The following is an 18,924-nucleotide window of genomic DNA, read 5'->3' as shown; positions in this document are numbered from 1 at the left end:
AATGGAATGGAATGGAATGCACCCGAGTGGAATGGAATGGAATGGAATGGAATGAAATGGAATGGAATGGAATGGAATGAACCCGAGTGGAATGGAATGGAATGGAATGGAATGATGAACCCGAGTAGAATGGAATGGTTTGGAATGGAATGGAATGGAATGGTATCGAATGGAATGGAATGGAATGGAATGGAATGGAATGGAATGGAATGGAATGGAATGGAATGGAATGGAATCAACCCGAGTAGAACGGAATGGGTTGGAATGGAAAGGAATGGAATGGAATGGAATGGAATGGAATGGAATGGAATGGAGTGGAATCAACACGAGTAGAACGGAATGGAATGGAATGGAATGGAATGGAATGGAATGGAATGGAATGGAATGGAATGGAATCAACCCGAGAAGAATGGAATGGATTGGAATGGAATGGAATGGAATGGAATGGAATGGAATGGAATCGAATGGAATGGAATGGAATCAAATGGAATGTAATGGATTGGAATGGAATGGAATGGAATCGAACGGAATCAAATGGAATGGAATGGAATATAATGGAATGTAATGTAATGGAATGGAATGGAATGGAGTCAACCCGAGTAGAATGGAATGGATTGGAATGGAATAGAATGGAAAGTAATGGAATGGAATGGATTGGAATGGAATGGAAAGGAATGGAATGGAATGGAATGGAATCAACCCGAGTAGAACTAAATGGAATGGAAAGGAATGGAATGGAATGGAATAGAATGGAATGGAATGGAATTCAATGGAGTAGAATGGAATGGAATAGAATGGAATGGAATGCAATGGAATGGAATGGAATGGAATGGAATGGAATGGAATGGAATAGAATGGAATCAACCCGATTAGAACGGAATGGAATGGAATGGAATGGAATGGAATGGAATGGAATGGAATGGAACCGAATGGAATGTAATGTAATGGAATGGAATGGAATGGAAAGGAATGGAATGGAATGGAATCCACCCGAGTAGAATGCAATGGATTGGAATGGAATGGAATGGAATGGAATGGAATCGAGTGGAATGGAATGGAAAGGAATGGAATGGAATGGAATGGAATGGAATGGAATCAACCCGAGTAGAATGGAATGGATTGGAATGGAATGGAATCGAATGGAATCGAATGGAATGGAATGGAATGGAATGGAATGAAATGGAATGGAATGGAATCAACCCGAGTAGAACGGAATGGAATGGAATGGAATAGAATGGAATGAAATTGAATGGAATGGAATCAACCCGAGTAGAACGGAATGGAATGGAATGGAATAGAATGGAATGGAATGGAATGGAATGGAATGGAATAGAATGGAATGGAATGGAATGGAATGGAATGGAATGGAATGGAATGGAATGGAATGGAATCGAATGATATCGAATGGAATCGAATGGAATGGAATGGAATAGAATGGAATCAACCCGAGTGGAACGGAATGGAATGGAATGGAATAGAATGGAATGGAATGGAATGGAATGGAATGGAATGGAATGGAATCGAATGGAATCGAATGGAATCGAATGGAATGCAATGGAATAGAATGGAATGGAATGGAATGGAATGGAATGGAATGGAATGGAATGGAATCGAATGGAATCGAATGGAATCGAATGGAATCGAATGGAATGGAATGGAATAGAATGCAATCAACCCGAGTAGAACGGAATGGAATGGAATGGAATGGAATGGAATGGAATGGAATGGAATGGAATGGAATGGAATGGAATGGAATGGAATCAACACGAGTAGAATGGAATGGATTGGAATGGAATGGAATGGAATGGAATGGAATGGAATGGAATCGAATGGAATAGATTGGAATGGAATGGAATGGAATGGAATGGAATGGAATGGAATGGAATCGAATGGAATCGAATGGAATGGAATGGAATGGAATGGAATGGAATGGAATGGAATGGAATGGAATGGAATGGAATCAACCCGAGTAGAATGGAATGTATTGGAATGGAATGGAATGGAATGGAATGGAATGGAATGGAATGGAATCGAATGGAATGGAAAGGAATGGAATGGAATGGAATGGAATTTAATGGAATCAATCAGAGTAGAACGGAATGGAATGGAATGGAATGGAATGGAATGGAATGCAATTCAATGGAATAGAATGGAATGGAATGGAATGGAATGGAATGGAATGGAATGGAATGGAATTGAATGGAGTCGAATGGAATGGAATGGAATGGAATGGAATGGAATGGAATGGAATGGAATGGAATGGAATTGAATGGATTGGAATGGAATGGAATGGAATGGAATGGAATCGAATCGAATGGAATGCAATGGAATGGAATGGAATGGAATGGAATGGAATGGAATGGAATGGAATGGAATGGAATGGAATCAATCCGAGTAGAATGGAATGGAATGGAATTCAATGTAACCGAAAGGAATTGAATCAACCCATGTGGAACGGAACGGGATGGGACGGGACGGGACGGGATGGGACGGGTCGGGATGGGACGGAATGGAACGGAACGGAATGGCATGGAATCAACCCGAGTAGAATGGAATGGAATGGAATGGAATGGAAGGGAAAGGAATAGAATAGAATAGAATGGAATTGAACCAACCCGCATGTAACAGAATGGAGCGGAACGGAATGGCATGGAATCAACCCGAGTAGAATGGAATGGAATGGAATGGAATGGAAGGGAAAGGAATAGAATAGAATAGAATGGAATTGAACCAACCCGCGTGGAACGGAATGGAACGTAACGGAAACGAGCGGAACGGAATGGAAAGGAATCAACCCGAGTAAAATGGCACGGGACGGGACGGGACAGGACGGGACGGGACGGGACGGGACGTGTCGGGACGGAACGGAACGGAACGGAACTCAATGGATTCAAGCCGAGTAGAACGGAATGGAATGGAATGGAATGGAATGGAATGGAATGGAATGGAATGGAATGGAATGGAATGGAATGGAATGGAATGGAATGGAATGGAATGAAATGGAATGGAATGGAATGGAAATCAACCTGAGTAGAACGGAATGGAATGGAATGGAATGGAATGGAATGGAATGGAATGGAATGGAATGGAATGCACCCGAGTGGAATGGAATGGAATGGAATGGAATGGAATGGAATGGAATGGAATGGAATGATCCCGAGTGGAATGGAATGGAATGGAATGGAATGATGAACCCGAGTAGAATGGAATGGTTTGGAATGGAATGGAATGGAATGGAATCGAATGGAATGGAATGGGTTGGAATGGAATGGAATGGAATGGAATGGAATGGAATGGAATGCAATGGAATGGAGTGGAATCAACACGAGTAGAACGGAATGGAATGGAATGGAATGGAATGGAATGGAATGGAATGGAATCAACCCGAGTAGAACGGAATGGAATGGAATGGAATGGAATGGAATGTAATGGAATGGAATGGAATTCCATGGAATGGAATGGAATGGAATTCCATGGAATGGAATGGAATGGAATCGAATGGAATCGAATGGAGACGAATGGAATGGAATGGAATGGAATGGAATGGAATCAACCAGAGTAGAATGGAATGTATTGGAATGGAATGGAATGGAATGGAATGGAATGGAATGGAATGGAATGGAATCGAATGGAATGGAATGGAATGGAATGGAATGGAATGGAATTTAATGGAATCAATCAGAGTAGAACGGAATGGAATGGAATGGAATGGAATGGAATGGAATGGAATTCAATGGAATAGAATGGAATGGAAAGGAATGGAATGGAATGGAATGGAATGGAATGGAATTGAATGGAATGGAATGGAATGGAATGGAATGGAATGGAATGGAATCAACCCAAGTAGAATGGAATGGATTGGAATGGAATGGAATGGAATGGAATGGAATCGAATCGAATGGAACGCAATGGAATGGAATCAATCCGAGTAGAATGGAATGGAATAGAATTCAATGTAACCGAAAGTAATTGAATCAACCCATGTGGAACGGAACGGGATGGGACGGGACGGTACGGGATGGGACGGGTCGGGATGGGACGGAATGGAACGGAACGGAATGGCATGGAATCAACCCGAGTAGAATGGAATGGAATGGAATGGAATGGAAGGGAAAGGAATAGAATAGAATAGAATGGAATTGAACCAACCCGCGTGGAACAGAATGGAGCGGAACGGAATTGCATGGAATCAACCCGAGTAGAATGGAATGGAATGGAATGGAATGGAAGGGAAAGGAATAGAATAGAATAGAATGGAATTGAACCAACCCGCGTGGAACGGAATGGAACGTAACGGAAACGAGCGGAACGGAATGGAAAGGAATCAACCCGAGTAAAACGGCACGGGACGGGACGGGACGGGACGGGACGGGACGGGACGGGACGTGTCGGGACGGAACGGAACGGAACGGAACTCAATGGATTCAAGCCGAGTAGAACGGAATGGAATGGAATGGAATGGAATGGAATGGAATGGAATGGAATGGAATGGAATGGAATGGAATGGAATGGAATGGAATGGAATGGAAATCAACCTGAGTAGAACGGAATGGAATGGAATGGAATGGAATGGAATGGAATGGAATGGAATGGAATGGAATGCACCCGAGTGGAATGGAATGGAATGGAATGGAATGAACCCGAGTGGAATGGAATGGAATGGAATGGAATGATGAACCCGAGTAGAATGGAATGGTTTGGAATGGAATGGAATGGAATGGAATCGAATGGAATGGAATGGAATGGAATGGAATGGAATGGAATGGAATGGAATGGAATCAACCCGAGTAGAACGGAATGGGTTGGAATGGAATGGAATGGAATGGAATGGAATGGAATGGAATGGAGTGGAATCAACACGAGTAGAACGGAATGGAATGGAATGGAATGGAATGGAATGGAATGGAATGGAATGGAATGGAATGGAATGGAATGGAATCAACCCGAGAAGAATGGAATGGATTGGAATGGAATTGAATGGAATGGAATGGAATGGAATCGAATGGAATGGAATGGAATCAAATGGAATGGAATGGATTGGAATGGAATGGAATGGAATCGAACGGAATCGAATGGAATGGAATGGAATATAATGGAATGTAATGTAATGGAATGGAATGGAATGGAGTCAACCCGAGTAGAATGGAATGGATTGGAATGGAATAGAATGGAAAGTAATGGAATGGAATGGATTGGAATGGAATGGAAAGGAATGGAATGGAATGGAATGGAATCAACCCGAGTAGAACTAAATGGAATGGAAAGGAATGGAATGGAATGGAATAGAATGGAATGGAATGGAATTCAATGGAGTAGAATGGAATGGAATAGAATGGAATGGAATGCAATGGAATGGAATGGAATGGAATGGAATGGAATGGAATGGAATAGAATGGAATCAACCCGATTAGAACGGAATGGAATGGAATGGAATGGAATGGAATGGAATGGAATGGAATGGAACCGAATGGAATGGAATGGAATGGAATGGAATGGAATGGAAAGGAATGGAATGGAATGGAATCCACCCGAGTAGAATGCAATGGATTGGAATGGAATGGAATGGAATGGAATGGAATCGAGTGGAATGGAATGGAAAGGAATGGAATGGAATGGAATGGAATGGAATGGAATCAACCCGAGTAGAATGGAATGGATTGGAATGGAATGGAATGGAATGGAATCGAATGGAATCGAATGGAATGGAATGGAATGGAATGGAATGAAATGGAATGGAATGGAATCAACCCGAGTAGAACGGAATGGAATGGAATGGAATAGAATGGAATGGAATGGAATGGAATGGAATGGAATGGAATGGAATGGAATGGAATGGAATGGAATGGAATGGAATGGAATGGAATGGAATGGAATGGAATCGAATGATATCGAATGGAATCGAATGGAATGGAATGGAATAGAATGGAATCAACCCGAGTGGAACGGAATGGAATGGAATATAATAGAATGGAATGGAATGGAATGGAATGGAATAGAATGGAATGGAATGGAATGGAATGGAATGGAATGGAATGGAATGGAATCGAATGGAATCGAATGGAATGCAATGGAATAGAATGGAATGGAATGGAATGGAATGGAATGGAATGGAATGGAATGGAATGGAATGGAATCGAATGGAATCGAATGGAATCGAATGGAATCGAATGGAATGGAATGGAATAGAATGCAATCAACCCGAGTAGAACGGAATGGAATGGAATGGAATGGAATGGAATGGAATGGAATGGAATGGAATGGAATGGAATGGAATGGAATGGAATGGAATCAACACGAGTAGAATGGAATGGATTGGAATGGAATGGAATGGAATGGAATGGAATGGAATGGAATGGAATCGAATGGAATAGATTGGAATGGAATGGAATGGAATGGAATGGAATGGAATGGAATGGAATGGAATGGAATCGAATGGAATGGAATGGAATGGAATGGAATGGAATGGAATGGAATGGAATGGAATGGAATGGAATGGAATGGAATCAACCCGAGTAGAATGGAATGGATTGGAATGGAATAGAATGGAAAGTAATGGAATGGAATGGATTGGAATGGAATGGAAAGGAATGGAATGGAATGGAATGGAATCAACCCGAGTAGAACTAAATGGAATGGAAAGGAATGGAATGGAATGGAATAGAATGGAATGGAATGGAATTCAATGGAGTAGAATGGAATGGAATAGAATGGAATGGAATGCAATGGAATGGAAAGGAATGGAATGGAATGGAATGGAATGGAATAGAATGGAATCAACCCGATTAGAACGGAATGGAATGGAATGGAATGGAATGGAATGGAATGGAATGGAATGGAATGGAACCGAATGGAATGTAATGGAATGGAATGGAATGGAATGGAAAGGAATGGAATGGAACCGAATGGAATGTAATGGAATGGAATGGAATGGAATGGAAAGGAATGGAATGGAATGGAATCCACCCGAGTAGAATGCAATGGATTGGAATGGAATGGAATGGAATGGAATGGAATCGAGTGGAATGGAATGGAATGGAATGGAATGGAATGGAATGGAATGGAATGGAATCAACCCGAGTAGAATGGAATGTATTGGAATGGAATGGAATGGAATGGAATCGAATGGAATGGAATGGAATGGAATGGAATGGAATGGAATGGAATGAAATGGAATGGAATGGAATCAACCCGAGTAGAACGGAATGGAATGGAATGGAATAGAATGGAATGGAATGGAATGGAATGGAATGGAATAGAATGGAATGGAATGGAATGGAATGGAATGGAATGGAATGGAATGGAATGGAATCGAATGATATCGAATGGAATCGAATGGAATGGAATGGAATAGAATGGAATCAACCCGAGTGGAACGGAATGGAATGGAATGGAATAGAATGGAATGGAATGGAATGGAATGGAATAGAATGGAATGGAATGGAATGGAATGGAATGGAATGGAATGGAATGGAATGGAATCGAATGGAATCGAATGGAATGCAATGGAATGGAGTGGAATGTAATGGAATGGAATGGAATGGAATGGAATGGAATGGAATGGAATGGAATGGAATGGAATGGAATCAACCCGAATAGAACGGAAGGGAATGGATTGGAATGGAATGGAATGGAATGGAATGGAATGGAATGGAATAGAATGGAATGGAATGGAATGGAATGGAATGGAATGGAATGGAATGGAATCGAATGGAATCGAATGGAATCGAATGGAATGGAGTGGAATGGAATGGAATGGAATGGAATGGAATGGAATGGAATCAACCCGAGTAGAACGGAATGGAATGGAATGGAATGGAATGGAATGGAATGGAATGGAATGGAATGGAATGGAATGGAATGGAATGGAATGGAATTCCATGGAATGGAATGGAATGGAATGGAATGGAATGGAATGGAATGGAATTCCATGGAATGGAATGGAATGGAATGGAATGGAATGGAATGGAATGGAATGGAATGGAATCGAATGGAATCGAATGGAGACGAATGGAATGGAATGGAATGGAATGGAATGGAATGTAATCAACCAGAGTAGAATGGAATGTATTGGAATGGAATGGAATGGAATGGAATGGAATGGAATGGAATGGAATGGAATCGAATGGAATGGAATGGAATGGAATGGAATGGAATGGAATTTAATGGAATCAATCAGAGTAGAACGGAATGGAATGGAATGGAATGGAATGGAATGGAATTCAATGGAATAGAATGGAATAGAATGGAATGGAATGGAATGGAATGGAATGGAATTGAATGGAGTCGAATGGAATGGAATGGAATGGAATGGAATCAACCCAAGTAGAATGGAATGGATTGGAATGCAATGGAATGGAATGGAATGGAATCGAATCGAATGGAATGCAATGGAATGGAATGGAATGGAATGGAATGGAATGGAATGGAATGGAATGGAATGGAATCAATCCGAGTAGAATGGAATGGAATGGAATTCAATGTAACCGAAAGGAATTGAATCAACCCATGTGGAACGGAACGGGATGGGACGGGACGGGACGGGATGGGACGGGTCGGGATGGGACGGAATGGAACGGAACGGAATGGCATGGAATCAACCCGAGTAGAATGGAATGGAATGGAATGGAATGGAAGGGAAAGGAATAGAATAGAATAGAATGGAATTGAACCAACCCGCATGGAACAGAATGGAGCGGAACGGAATGGCATGGAATCAACCCGAGTAGAATGGAATGGAATGGAATGGAATGGAAGGGAAAGGAATAGAATAGAATAGAATGGAATTGAACCAACCCGCGTGGAACGGAATGGAATGTAACGGAAACGAGCGGAACGGAATGGAAAGGAATCAACCCGAGTAAAACGGCACGGGACGGGACGGGACGGGACGGGACGGGACGGGACGGGACGTGTCGGGACGGAACGGAACGGAACGGAACTCAATGGATTCAAGCCGAGTAGAACGGAATGGAATGGAATGGAATGGAATGGAATGGAATGGAATGGAATGGAATGGAATGGAATGGAATGGAATGGAATGGAATGGAATGGAAATCAACCTGAGTAGAACGGAATGGAATGGAATGGAATGGAATGGAATGGAATGGAATGGAATGGAATGGAATGCACCCGAGTGGAATGGAATGGAATGGAATGGAATGGAATGGAATGGAATGGAATGGAATGATCCCGAGTGGAATGGAATGGAATGGAATGGAATGATGAACCCGAGTAGAATGGAATGGTTTGGAATGGAATGGAATGGAATGGAATGGAATGGAATGGAATGGAATGGAATGGAATGGAATGGAATCAACCCGAGTAGAACGGAATGGGTTGGAATGGAATGGAATGGAATGGAATGGAATGGAATGGAATGGAGTGGAATCAACACGAGTAGAACGGAATGGAATGGAATGGAATGGAATGGAATGGAATCAACCCGAGTAGAACGGAATGGAATGGAATGGAATGGAATGGAATGGAATGGAATGGAATGGAATGGAATGGAATGGAATGGAATGGAATTCCATGGAATGGAATGGAATGGAATCGAATGGAATCGAATGGAGACGAATGGAATGGAATGGAATGGAATGGAATGGAATCAACCAGAGTAGAATGGAATGTATTGGAATGGAATGGAATGGAATGGAATGGAATGGAATGGAATGGAATCGAATGGAATGGAATGGAATGGAATGGAATGGAATGGAATTTAATGGAATCAATCAGAGTAGAACGGAATGGAATGGAATGGAATGGAATGGAATGGAATGGAATTCAATGGAATAGAATTGAATGGAAAGGAATGGAATGGAATGGAATGGAATGGAATGGAATTGAATGGAATCGAATGGAATGGAATGGAATGGAATGGAATCAACCCAAGTAGAATGGAATGGATTGGAATGGAATGGAATGGAATGGAATGGAATCGAATCGAATGGAACGCAATGGAATGGAATCAATCCGAGTAGAATGGAATGGAATAGAGTTCAATGTAACCGAAAGGAATTGAATCAACCCATGTGGAACGAAACGGGATGGGACGGGACGGTACGGGATGGGACGGGTCGGGATGGGACGGAATGGAACGGAACGGAATGGCATGGAATCAACCCGAGTAGAATGGAATGGAATGGAATGGAATGGAAGGGAAAGGAATAGAATAGAATAGAATGGAATTGAACCAACCCGCGTGGAACAGAATGGAGCGGAACGGAATTGCATGGAATCAACCCGAGTAGAATGGAATGGAATGGAATGGAATGGAAGGGAAAGGAATAGAATAGAATAGAATGGAATTGAACCAACCCGCGTGGAACGGAATGGAACGTAACGGAAACGAGCGGAACGGAATGGAAAGGAATCAACCCGAGTAAAACGGCACGGGACGGGACGGGAGGGGACGGGACGGGACGGGACGTGTCGGGACGGAACGGAACGGAACGGAACTCAATGGATTCAAGCCGAGTAGAACGGAATGGAATGGAATGGAATGGAATGCAATGGAATGGAATGGAATGGAATGGAATGGAATGGAATGGAATGGAATGGAATGGAATGGAATGGAATGGAAATCAACCTGAGTAGAACGGAATGGAATGGAATGGAATGGAATGGAATGGAATGGAATGGAATGGAATGGAATGCACCCGAGTGGAATGGAATGGAATGGAATGGAATGGAATGGAATGGAATGGAATGAACCCGAGTGGAATGGAATGGAATGGAATGGAATGATGAACCCGAGTAGAATGGAATGGTTTGGAATGGAATGGAATGGAATAGAATCGAATGGAATGGAATGGAATGGAATGGAATGGAATGGAATGGAATGGAATGGAATGGAATCAACCCGAGTAGAACGGAATGGGTTGGAATGGAATGGAATGGAATGGAATGGAATGGAATGGAATGGAGTGGAATCAACACGAGTAGAACGGAATGGAATGGAATGGAATGGAATGGAATGGAATGGAATGGAATGGAATGGAATCAACCCGAGAAGAATGGAATGGATTGGAATGGAATGGAATGGAATGGAATGGAATGGAATCGAATGGAATGGAATGGAATCAAATGGAATGGAATGGATTGGAATGGAATGGAATGGAATCGAACGGAATCGAATGGAATGGAATGGAATATAATGGAATGTAATGTAATGGAATGGAATGGAATGGAGTCAACCCGAGTAGAATGGAATGGATTGGAATGGAATAGAATGGAAAGTAATGGAATGGAATGGATTGGAATGGAATGGAAAGGAATGGAATGGAATGGAATGGAATCAACCCGAGTAGAACTAAATGGAATGGAAAGGAATGGAATGGAATGGAATAGAATGGAATGGAATGGAATTCAATGGAGTAGAATGGAATGGAATAGAATGGAATGGAATGCAATGGAATGGAATGGAATGGAATGGAATGGAATGGAATGGAATAGAATGGAATCATCCCGATTAGAACGGAATGGAATGGAATGGAATGGAATGGAATGGAATGGAATGGAATGGAACCGAATGGAATGTAATGGAATGGAATGGAATGGAATGGAAAGGAATGGAATGGAATGGAATCCACCCGAGTAGAATGCAATGGATTGGAATGGAATGGAATGGAATGGAATGGAATCGAGTGGAATGGAATGGAAAGGAATGGAATGGAATGGAATGGAATGGAATGGAATCAACCCGAGTAGAATGGAATGGATTGGAATGGAATGGAATGGAATGGAATCGAATGGAATCGAATGGAATGGAATGGAATGGAATGGAATGAAATGGAATGGAATGGAATCAACCCGAGTAGAACGGAATGGAATGGAATGGAATAGAATGGAATGGAATGGAATGGAATGGAATAGAATGGAATGGAATGGAATGGAATGGAATGGAATGGAATGGAATGGAATCGAATGATATCGAATGGAATCGAATGGAATGGAATGGAATAGAATGGAATCAACCCGAGTGTAACGGAATGGAATGGAATGGAATAGAATGGAATGGAATGGAATGGAATGGAATAGAATGGAATGGAATGGAATGGAATGGAATGGAATGGAATGGAATCGAATGGAATCGAATGGAATGCAATGGAATAGAATGGAATGGAATGGAATGGAATGGAATGGAATGGAATCGAATGGAATCGAATGGAATCGAATGGAATCGAATGGAATGGAATGGAATAGAATGCAATCAACCCGAGTAGAACGGAATGGAATGGAATGGAATGGAATGGAATGGAATGGAATGGAATGGAATGGAATGGAATGGAATGGAATGGAATGGAATGGAATCAACCCGAGTAGAATGGAATGGATTGGAATGGAATGGAATGGAGTTGAATGGAATTGAATGGAATCGAATGGAATCGAATTGAATAGAATGGAATAGATTGGAATGGAATGGAATGGAATGGAATGGAATGGAATGCAATGGAATGGAATGGAATGGAATCAACCCGAGTAGAACGGAATGGAATGGAATGGAATGGAATGGAATGGAATGGAATGGAATGGAATGGAATTCAATGGAATAGAATGGAATGGAATGGAATGGAATGGAACGGAATGGAATGGAATGGAATCGAATGGAATCGAATGGAGTCGAATGCAATGGAATGGAATGGAATCAACCCGAGTAGAATGGAATGGATTGGAATGGAATGGAATGGAAGGGAATGGAATGGAATGGAATGGAATGGAATGGAATGGAATGGAATGGAAAGGAATGGAATGGAATCAACCCGAGTAGAACGGAATGGAATGGAATGGAATGCAATGGAATGGAATGGAATGGAATGGAATGGAATCGAACGGAATCGAATGGAATAGAATGGAATATAATGGAATGGAAAGGAATGGAATGGAATGGAGTCAACCCGAGTAGAATGGAATGGATTGGAATGGAATGGAATGGAAAGTAACGGAATGGAATGGAATTGAATGGAATGGAATGGAATGGAATGGAATGGAATGGAATCAACCCGAGTAGAACTAAATGGAATGGAAAGGGATGGAATGGAATGGAATTGAATGGAATGGAATGGAATTCAATGGAGTAGAATGGAATGGAATAGAATGGAATGGAATGGAATGGAATGGAATGGAATGGAATGGAATGGAATGGAATGGAATGGAATGGAATGGAATGGAATGGAATGGAATGGAATCGAATGGAATGGTATGGAATGAAATGGAATGGAATGGAGTGGAATCAACCCGAGTAGAACGGAATGGAATGGAATGGAATGGAATGGAATGGAATGGAATGGAATGGAATGGAATGGAATGGAATGGAATTTAATGGAATGGAATGGAATCGAAAGGAATAGAATGGAATGGAATGGAATGGAATGGAATGGAATGGAATGGAATGGAATCAACCCGAGTAGAATGGAATGGATTGGAATGGAATGGAATGGAATGGAATCGAATGGAATCGAATGGAATTGAATGGAATGGAATGGAATGGAATGGAATGGAATCGAACGGAATCGAATGGAATGGAATGGGTTATAATGGAATGGAATGGAAAGGAATGGAATGGAATGGAATGGAGTCAACCCGAGTAGAATGGAATGGATTGGAATGGAATGGAATGGAAAGTAATGGAATGGAATGGAATGGAATGGAATGGAATGGAATGGAATGGAATGGAATGGAATGGAATGGAATGGAATCAACCCGAGTAGAACTAAATGGAATGGAAAGGAATGGAATGGAATGGAATAGAATGGAATGGAATGGAATTCAATGGAGTAGAATGGAATGGAATAGAATGGAATGGAATGGAATGGAATGGAATGGAATGGAATGGAATGGAATGGAATGGAATGGAATAGAATGGAATCAACCCGACTAGAACGGAATGGAATGGAATGGAATGGAATGGAATGGAATGGAATGGAATGAAATGGAATGGAATGGAATCGAATGGAGTGGAATGGAATAGAATGGAATGTAATGGAATTGAATGGAATGGAACGGAATGGAACCCACCCGAGTAGAATGGAATGGATTGGAATGGAATGGAAAGAATGGAATGGAATCGAGTGGAATGGAATGGAATGGAATGGAATGGAATGGAATGGAATGGAATGGAATCAACCCGAGTAGAATGGAATGGATTGGAATTGAATGGAATGGAATGGAATCGAATGGAATCGAATGGAATGGAATGGAATGGAATGGAATGAAATGGAATGGAATGGAATCAACCCGAGTAGAACGGAATGGAATGGAATGGATTGGAATGGGATGGAATGGAATGGAGTGGAATGGAATCAACCCGAGTAGAATGGAATGGATTGGAATGGAATGGAATGGAATGGAATGGAATCGAATGGAATCCAATGGAATGGAGTGGAATGGAATGGAATGGAATGGAATGGAATGGAATGGAATCAACCCGAGTAGAACGGAATGGAATGGAATGGAATGGAATGGAATGGAATGGAATGGAATGGAATGGAACGGAATGGAATGGAATGGAATGGAATTCAATGGAATAGAATGGAATGGAATCGAATGGAATCGAATGGAGAAGAATGGAATGGAATGGAATGGAATGGAATGGAATGGAATGGAATGGAATCAACCCGAGTAGAACGGAATGGAATGGAATGGAATGGAATGGAATGGAATGGAATGGAATGGAATTCAATGGAATTCAATGGAATAGAATGGATTGCAATGGAATGGAATCGAATGGAGACGAATGGAATGGAATGGAATGGAATTGAATGGAATGGAATCAACCAGAGTAGAATGGAATGTATTGGAATGGAATGGAATGGAATGGAATGGAATGGAATGGAGTGGAATGGAATGGAATGGAATGGATTGGAATGGAATCAATCAGAGTAGAACGGAATGGAATGGAATGGAATGGAATGTTATGGAATGGAATTCAATGGAATAGAATGGAATGGAAGGGAATGGAATGGAATGGAATGGAATCGAATGGAATCAAATGGAATCGAACGGAATGGAATGGAATAGAATGGAATCAACCCGAGTAGAACGGAATGGAATGGAATGGAATGGAATGGAATGGAATGGAATGGAATGGAATGGAATGGAATGGAATGGAATGGAATGGAATGGAATGGAATGGAATGGAATGGAATGGAATGGAATGGAATGGAATGGAATGGAATGGAATGGAATGGAATGGAATGGCATGGCATAGAATGGAATCAACCCGAGTATAATGGAATGGATTGGAATGGAATGGAATGGAATGGAATGGAATGGAATGGAATGGAATCAATCCGAGTAGAATGGAATGGAATGGAGTTCAATGTAACCGAAAGGAATTGAATCAACCCATGTGGAATGGAACGGGATGGGACGGGACGGGACGGGATGGGACGGTTCGGGATGGGACGGAATGGAACGGAACGGAATGGCATGGAATCAACCCGAGTAGAATGGAATGGAATGGAATGGAATGGAAGGGAAAGGAATAGAATAGAATAGAATGGAATTGAACCAACCCGCGTGGAATGGAATGGAACGTAACGGAAATGAGCGGAACGGAATGGAAAGGAATCAACCTGAGTAAAACGGCACGGGACGGGACGGGACGGGACGGGACGGGACGGGACGGGACGGAACCAAACTCAATGGAATCAACCCGAGTAGAACGGAATGGAGTAAATGGAATGGAATGGAATGGAATAGAATGGAATGGAATGGAATGGAATGGAATGGAATGGAATCGAATGGAATCCAATGGAATGGAGTGGAATGGAATGGAATGGAATGGAATGGAATGGAATGGAATCAACCCGAGTAGAACGGAATGGAATGGAATGGAATGGAATGGAATGGAATGGAATGGAATGGAATGGAACGGAATGGAATGGAATGGAATGGAATTCAATGGAATAGAATGGAATGGAATCGAATGGAATCGAATGGAGAAGAATGGAATGGAATGGAATGGAATGGAATGGAATGGAATGGAATGGAATCAACCCGAGTAGAACGGAATGGAATGGAATGGAATGGAATGGAATGGAATGGAATGGAATGGAATTCAATGGAATTCAATGGAATAGAATGGATTGCAATGGAATGGAATCGAATGGAGACGAATGGAATGGAATGGAATGGAATTGAATGGAATGGAATCAACCAGAGTAGAATGGAATGTATTGGAATGGAATGGAATGGAATGGAATGGAATGGAATGGAGTGGAATGGAATGGAATGGAATGGATTGGAATGGAATCAATCAGAGTAGAACGGAATGGAATGGAATGGAATGGAATGTTATGGAATGGAATTCAATGGAATAGAATGGAATGGAAGGGAATGGAATGGAATGGAATGGAATCGAATGGAATCAAATGGAATCGAACGGAATGGAATGGAATAGAATGGAATCAACCCGAGTAGAACGGAATGGAATGGAATGGAATGGAATGGAATGGAATGGAATGGAATGGAATGGAATGGAATGGAATGGAATGGAATGGAATGGAATGGAATGGAATGGAATGGAATGGAATGGCATGGCATAGAATGGAATCAACCCGAGTATAATGGAATGGATTGGAATGGAATGGAATGGAATGGAATGGAATGGAATGGAATGGAATCAATCCGAGTAGAATGGAATGGAATGGAGTTCAATGTAACCGAAAGGAATTGAATCAACCCATGTGGAATGGAACGGGATGGGACGGGACGGGACGGGATGGGACGGTTCGGGATGGGACGGAATGGAACGGAACGGAATGGCATGGAATCAACCCGAGTAGAATGGAATGGAATGGAATGGAATGGAAGGGAAAGGAATAGAATAGAATAGAATGGAATTGAACCAACCCGCGTGGAATGGAATGGAACGTAACGGAAATGAGCGGAACGGAATGGAAAGGAATCAACCTGAGTAAAACGGCACGGGACGGGACGGGACGGGACGGGACGGGACGGGACGGGACGGAACCAAACTCAATGGAATCAACCCGAGTAGAACGGAATGGAGTAAATGGAATGGAATGGAATGGAATAGAATGGAATGGAATGGAATGGAATGGAATGGAATGGAATCGAATGGAATGGAATGGAATGGAATGGAATGGAATGGAATGGAATGGAATGGAATCGAACGGAATCGAATGGAATAGAATGGAATATAATGGAATGGAATGGAACGGAATGGAATGGAATGGAATGGAGTCAACCCGAGTAGAATGGAATGGATTGGAATGGAATGGAATGGAAAGTAATGGTATGGAATGGAATGGAATGGAATGGAATGGAATCAACCCGAGTAGAACTAAATGGAATGGAAAGGAATGGAATGGAATGGAATGGAATGGAATGGAATAGAATGGAATCAACCCGACTAGAACGGAATGGAATGGAATGGAATGGAATGGAATGGAATGGAATCGAATGGAATGGAATGGAATGGAATGGAATGGAATGGAATGGAATGGAATGGAATGGAATGGAATGGAATCCACCCGAGTAGAATTGAATGGATTGGAATGGAATGGAAAGGAATGGAATGGAATCGAGTGGAATGGAATGGAATGGAATGGAATGGAATGGAATGGAATGGAATGGAATGGAATGGAATGGAATGGAATCAACCCGAGTAGAAAAGAATGGATTGGAATGGAATGAAATGGAATGGAAACGAATGGAATCGAAAGAAATGGAATGGAATGGAATGGAATGAAATGGAATGGAATGGAATCAACCCGAGTAGAATGGAATGGAATGGAATGGAATGGAATGGGATGGAATGGAATCGAATGATATCGAATGGAATCGAATGGAATGGAATGCAATAGAATGGAATCAACCCGAGTGGAACGGAATGGAATGGAATGGAATGGAATGGAATGGAATGGAATGGAATGGAATGGAATGGAATGGAATGGAATAGAATGGAAATCAACCTGAGTAGAACGGAATGGAATGGAATGGAATGGAATGGAATGGAATGGAATGGAATGGAATGGAATGGAAATCAACCTGAGTAGAACGGAATGGAATGGAATGGAATGGAATGGAATGGAATGGAATGGAATGGAATGGAATGGAATGAACCCGAGCGGAATGGAATGGAATGGAATGGAATGGAATGATGAACCCGAGTAGAATGGAACGGTTTGGAATGAAATGGAATGGAATGGAATGAAATGGAATGGAATGGAATGGAATGGAATGGAATGGAATGGAATGGAATGCAATCAACCCGAGTAGAATGGAATGGGTTGGAATGGAATGGAATGGAATGGAATGGAATGGAATGGAATGGAATGGAGTGGAATCAACCCGAGTAGAACGGAATGAAATGGAATGGAATGGAATGGAATGGAATGGAATGGAATGGAATGGAATGGAATGGAATGGAATGGAATGGAATGAAATGGAATAGAAAGGAATGGAATGGAATGGAATGGAATGGAATGGAATGGAATGGAATGGAATGGATTGGAATGGAATGGAATGGAATCAACCCGAGTATAATGGAATGGATAGGATTGGAATGGAATGGAATGGAATGGAATGGAATGGAATAGAATGGAATGGAATGGAATGGAATGGAATGGAATGGAATGGAATGGAATCGAACGGAATCGAATGGAATAGAGTGGAATATAATGGAATGGATTGGAATGGAATGGAATGGAATGGAGTCAACCCGAGTAGAATGGAATGGATTGGAATGGAATGGAATGGAAAGTAATGGAATGGAATGGAATGGAATGGAATGGAATGGAATGGAATGGAATGGAATGGAATGGAATGGAATGGAATCAACCCGAGTAGAACTAAATGGATTGGAAAGGAATGGAATGGAATGGAATTGAATGGAATGGAATGGAATTCAATGGAGTAGAATGGAATGGAATAGAATGGAATGGAATGGAATGGAAT

This window comes from Gorilla gorilla, chromosome 13 (genome assembly GCF_029281585.2).
Source record: "Gorilla gorilla gorilla isolate KB3781 chromosome 13, NHGRI_mGorGor1-v2.1_pri, whole genome shotgun sequence".
NCBI classification, from domain to species: domain Eukaryota; kingdom Metazoa; phylum Chordata; class Mammalia; order Primates; family Hominidae; genus Gorilla; species Gorilla gorilla.
The sequence above is the reverse complement of the archived record's forward strand: the minus strand, read 5'-3'. Positions refer to the sequence as shown.